This window comes from Vombatus ursinus, unplaced genomic scaffold (assembly GCF_900497805.2).
Source record: "Vombatus ursinus unplaced genomic scaffold, bare-nosed wombat genome assembly UNPS02007284.1, whole genome shotgun sequence".
NCBI classification, from domain to species: Eukaryota; Metazoa; Chordata; class Mammalia; order Diprotodontia; family Vombatidae; genus Vombatus; species Vombatus ursinus.
Window position 1 is genome coordinate 20,224,084 of NW_020947062.1, and position 6,000 is coordinate 20,230,083.

Here is a 6,000-nt window from a genome sequence, read left to right on the forward strand (position 1 = left end):
TTGACAAAGAAGACCAAAAATGGTAATATTTAATGTCAAAGGCATTATGGGAAGATAGGCACCCTGGTGCATTTTTGGTGGAGGTATGAATCAGTTTGACTATTATGAAAAACAATTATGTAACCAAAATGACTAAACTGTCCATGCCCTTTCACCTAGAGATTCTACTCCTAAGCTTATAGCCCCAATATGCACTAAAATATTTATAGCAACACTTTTTATGGGAGCAAGGAACTGGAATCAAAGCAGATGATTATTGAGAAATAGCTTTTAAAATTTGTGGCATAAGCATATGACGGAACATTACTGTGCTGTAAGAAACAATAATTATGATGAATACAGAGAAGTGTAGAAAGACTTATATGATCTGATATAGAGTAAGTAGAAGCAAGTAAATGAAGATAGAGTGAAATAAGCAGAGGCAAGAAAACACTACATACAATAACTACAGTAATGTAAATGGAAAGGACAACCAAACCAAAAATACCAATAAAAATGTATTTTATAAAAGAATATTTAAGACAGTAACTGTGATAAATAAGATAGCAAATTGATTAGGGAGGTGTAGAAGGGTTGCCTTGTTGCAATGAGGACCCAGTTGAGATTATCTAACATAAATTTGTAATAGACTCAGTCCAGTTTAATTTTTCTCTAGTTTTGTTCATAGCTCACAGATAGGAGCAAAAAAGGGAGATAATTTGGGTTTGGCAAGGCATAATAAGTGACAGGAAAAGGCAGAAAGGATTCAAGTGTGAAGAATAGCATAGAGTTTAACTGATCCACTAACAGGTTGCAATTGAGAAAGGAGGAAAGCACAGGTGTGATAGCCTGGGAAAGAATTGAGGGGTGAAAGTATTGAGGATAAAGAACAAGTGAGGATGAAGAACAAAATTAGTAAGATCATAAGTTGTAAGAAAAGATGGAGTGATAAGAGATTATGATCAGATAAAGGAATTTTGGAGTTTATGAATATGGAAACAGAAACACTTGTGGGTGATGGCAATATCAAGAGTATGACCATCTCTGTATATATCTAAGGTAGAATAGAGGAGTAGATCACGAGAATTCAGTACATTGAAGAATTAAGAGTATCCTAGACTATCTGAAGGGACATAAAAATGTGTGTTGAAGTCAGTCAATCAACAAATACTTATTAATCTCCTGCTACATGCCATGCATTGTGCTAGGCATTGGGGATACATGTAAAAAGAATGAAAGTCTCTATTCACAAATGAACTTACATTCTAATGGAGGATACAAGTACATATAAAAATAAACAAAACATAAATACAATGTTTACACACACATATACACCAAGTAGTTAAATACACGGTATTTTCAGAGGACACTTGTAGTTGGTGAGGATCAGGAAGGGCTTATGTGGATGATGATGCCTGATCTACCTCTTAAGGGAAGAAAGGGATTCTTTGAGGTGGAAGAAAGGAGAAAGTGCATTGCAGCCATTGTGTGGAGACAGGAGATGGAGTATCATGAAGTGAGGACCAAGTGAAAGTCAGTTTGGCTGGATTGAACAGATACAGAAGACAGAAGTTCTATAGTATAGAGGCAGGAGTCATGGAGATAAATACTATGTCATGCACTGAACTCATTTATGAAGGAAAGAGAATATCCTGGGGAATAACAGATAATGACCACTAGCACCTAGATTGAGTGATAGTGTGGACTTCAAAGGAAGAGAGGTTGCTGAGTGATGGTGATAGAGGGTCTGGAAATGGCATTGGGGAGCACAGAGTATTCCAATTACCATTCTACCCCCTCCCATGATCATTGAGTTGGGACACATGAATGAAAGTACATTCAATACTATAAAGGATGGCTAGGGATGCACTGTCATAAGGAAGGATTCAGGTCTCATTGAGTGTCAGAAGACAGAAGGAACAAAAGCATGTTTAAAATGAAAACTAATTTCTTATTATGGAACAGGCATTTCAGAGAGCATGATGGAAGAGGAGAGTAAATCTAGTGGGGAACGTTGTGGGGTAGCATTAAGAGGGATAGGAGTAAGGGAGGAGACAGTTGGGGATAGGGTTTGTACATCATTCAGGGGTTCTGAATCATTGGAATGGGGAAGAGTATGAGAATGTGAATATGCTAACCATTAAGGAATGAGTCCTGGCAGAGTAATTGTGGATGGAAAGAGGTTCATTGAGGGACACAAATGGTTATAGACTGTTTCAGGTCTTCCCTTGAGATCCATCCTTGGATGAGTCAAGTTTTCTAGTGAGGAGGGATTGAAAGCGAGGATCCAAATGGAAAACACATTGCTGGAGATATTGGGGGAGTGCAGTGGAGGCCTAAGACTGAATGAGGTAAGGTCAAAGTTGGCCCATCAAAGTCCAAGGAAGTTCCAAGGACAGAATCCACTTTTCTGGTGGGTAACCACAAATCCAACATTCTTTCTCCAAAGAGGTTTTGGTGTTCAAGAATGGAACAGGGTGTTTCCAAAGGCAGCCTGTGTGGTCTGGTCAGACCAATCTAGACTGTTTTGTGGCATTCAGTTCTGCATACCACATTTGAGGAAGGATATTAACCATTTCGAATACATTGAAATGATGGTGAAGAGACAAAATACCATGGGATATGTGTTGACTGAAGGAACTAGAGATACTTAACCCAGTGAAAAGAAGATTGGTTTGAGTAGAGGACAAGATTCATGTATTTGACGGGCTATTAGGCAGATAAAGAATTAGATTCAATGTGCCTGAAGGCCGCATGGTACAGTGGAAAGAATGCTGGGTTTGGGAACCAAAGGGTCCTAATTAAAATACTGGCCCTAATGCTTACTAGTATGTGATTTGGGGCAAGTCATTTACCTTCTGGGTCTCAGTTTCCACATCTGTAAAATGAAGAGATTGGATAACGCAGCTTCTAAAGCCCCCTCCAGCTCTATGAACTTATGCTTGGCTCTAGAGGGCAGAATTAGGAAAAATGAGTGGAAGATGCTGAAAGACATATTTAGCCTCAGTGTAAAAACAAAAACTTCCAAACAATGAAAACTATCCATAAGTGGCATGCATTAATTTAGAATGTTCACCATTAATGGAGGTTTTCAATAAGAGGCTGAATTTGTCAAGGATGTTACATAGGGGTCCTGCTCACATAAGGGTTGGATTCAGTGACCTCTAAAATCATTTCTAAGATTTTGTGCTCATAACCAGCACCTCATCACATTCTTCTCAGCCTGAGAAGCTGAAGTAAATTGCTTCACCAGAGAAATACTGTGAAAATGATTCTTCTATCATTTCCACAGACTACCTATTACAGATAATTTCAGAAATTAAGTTGCTTTCAATTTAAAAACTTCTTTTAAAAGAACCCAGAAGTTGTTTTTCTCCCTTCTTGGTCAATTAGCAAAGATCAGTATTTTACAGAGAGCAATTTAAAAATTGTTAGTTTCCAAAAGCACTTGGCAGAACATTTCAAAAGGAAGAGAGTTTGTTACCTTACAGCACTAGCTACCTATTCTCATACAAATATTTTAGATTTCAGGTGTCCATTGACTATCCCTGCATCCCATGATTAGGATGAGATCGCCCCTAAGAGGCTTAAAATAAAATGCAGCTCAAATGTTACCAGACCCATCCAGAGAATATAGTGTTTTATATAGTAACCATCACCTTAAAAGAAGGATCATTTCTTTAGAAGATAGTTTTTATAGGAAACTATGGATATAGAACACTTTATGTCTTGTCACACTTGCTGATGTTCTGGTTAATTATGCTGAATTTTTTTTTTCTTTTTAAATCTTTTTTTATAAGGAAGGTTCTTTCAGTGATGGCATAGGGAAGATATATTGGAAAGTGAAAGTGATAAAAACAGATCAATTTTTTAAAAAGTTATCTTTCAGAAGCCTGTTCTGGGATTTTCCTTTGTCTGTTACTGGGTGGGGTGTGTGTGTGTGTGTGTGTGTGTGTGTGTGTAGGGGGTAGGGAATCAGCATAGAGGTGAGGATAATATTCTCACTTTTGCTGAATTAAAAGTGGCCTGGCTTGCAGTGGAGAGCTCTTGGAACTGATTGGTCACCTTGTAGGTAGGCTGATATGGAAACTCAGCTATGCAAATATTTATCCATAAGTGAATGGTAAGAGGACATCTAGATGAGGACATCTCAATGAGTTCAATCACCAAACCCACAAGAATTGTACGCCAGGATTCTGAAAACATTGTTTAACCACCATTAGTCACCTTCAGAAAATTGTGGAGGGTATGGTGCTACAAATTTAAACACAAGCAAATGGCCTGATTTTTTTTTTTTTAAAAGAGAATAGGGTAGAGACTTCAAGCTATAGATCAGTGGACCTGACTTTCATTCTTGGCAAAATTCAAGAACACATTATTAAAAGGACTGTTTATGAGCTTTTTAAAATTACCAGCATGTCATCAAAGACAGAACATGCCAGATAAAGTTCATTTCCTTTCTGTAGAAAGGGGTTTTAAATCCTTTAAGGATATCCATGGAGAGAGTCCTGGATATTGGACTTAGCGATTTCTTTGGATTCTGTGATTCTTCAGAGGGATTAGATGTTTAGGAAGCATTCTTGGACCATGAACACAATAGAAAGATTTTCGCCTTGGTGCTGCAAATATTTAAATGATTTTTATTTGTCCCGAGATCGTAGAGTCATAGATGTAGAACTAGAAACAACATTAGAGGCCATCTAGTACAAGTCCCTCCTTTTACAGATGAGGAAACTGAGACTCAGGGAGGTCAAGTGACTTGCACAAGATCATATAGGTAGTAAGAATAGAAGCAAGACTTAAGCCCAGGTCCTTCAGCTCCGAAGCCAAGCTTTTGCCACTGAACAAAATCTTTATGATAAAAACCTTGTAGTAAAGAATAACTAAAAAAATAGGAGGGTGAAAAAAATTGGAATTGAACATTCTTCTTTTTTTCCTCCTCTTCCTCTTTCTTCTCTTTCTCTCTCGTGTTTCCCAGGTTTCCTCCTAGAAAATGTAAAAGTGTAAACTAGATTGTCAACCCATGGATAAATTTACCTACTATTGAATTATAATTTTACTGCTAATGTTAAAACTCAGAACAAAAAGGGGTTGGATATGGGAAGGGAAATGAAGTGTTCAAACATAGGAAAATATTTTGTTATTGTGTAGAATTGATACTACCAAACAGTGGCTTCCTCTACTTTGAGATCTTTCCTGAAACAGATACAGACGGCACTGAAGATAAAACATGGCTTGGTCTATAAGTTACTTCTATTCAATTTTATGACACTATTGTGGTTCTTTGTATATATGTAATTAAAGAGCAAAATAGATGGTAAAGAATTCATTTAAAAGGAGGCACACATTAATACTATCTAGAGTGTTGATGTTGCCCCTGGATAATTCAGTATGAAAGGAGTTCAACTGTGCAAAGTAGAATAGGGAGACATCTTTCTTGGGAAGCATTTACTCTGGGAAGATACTTAATATGAGAGAAATCCTCTGCATCATCCTGAGTGAGGCTTTGACTCAGTGTCAACTTTTCTCAATGCTTACAGTGAGATTTCAAACACGAGACTAAGCAAGCTCAAACCGCACCCAAATAGCAAGAAACGCCTACACCTCTCAGGGGAAAAATGCAGCCTGACAACATATTTTGACAACATGTCCTAGGCATATTCAGTCAAGACAACCAATTGGAGAAGGGTGGCCTTGTGGTTACTGAGGAGGAGGGGCAGGTCATGATATGGGGCTAGGCATCCATTCTCACAGTAACATTCTCTTTCCTCCTTCCTCTACTACACACATACACACTGGTAGACACTCCATGTTTGTTTATGTCCAAAGTACTAGACACAAGGAGATAGGGGTGATCCAGCCAGGTCTCCTCACAAAAGAACACTCATTTTTCTAAGCAACTGTTAACTTACTCCATACTAGAAGATGGGCAGAACTTCTAGGGGAATAAGGAATGATTCTAGTTTCTGAAATTTACTCATTATTATTGATGATATATTTGCATATCAGTTTGTAAAGCAC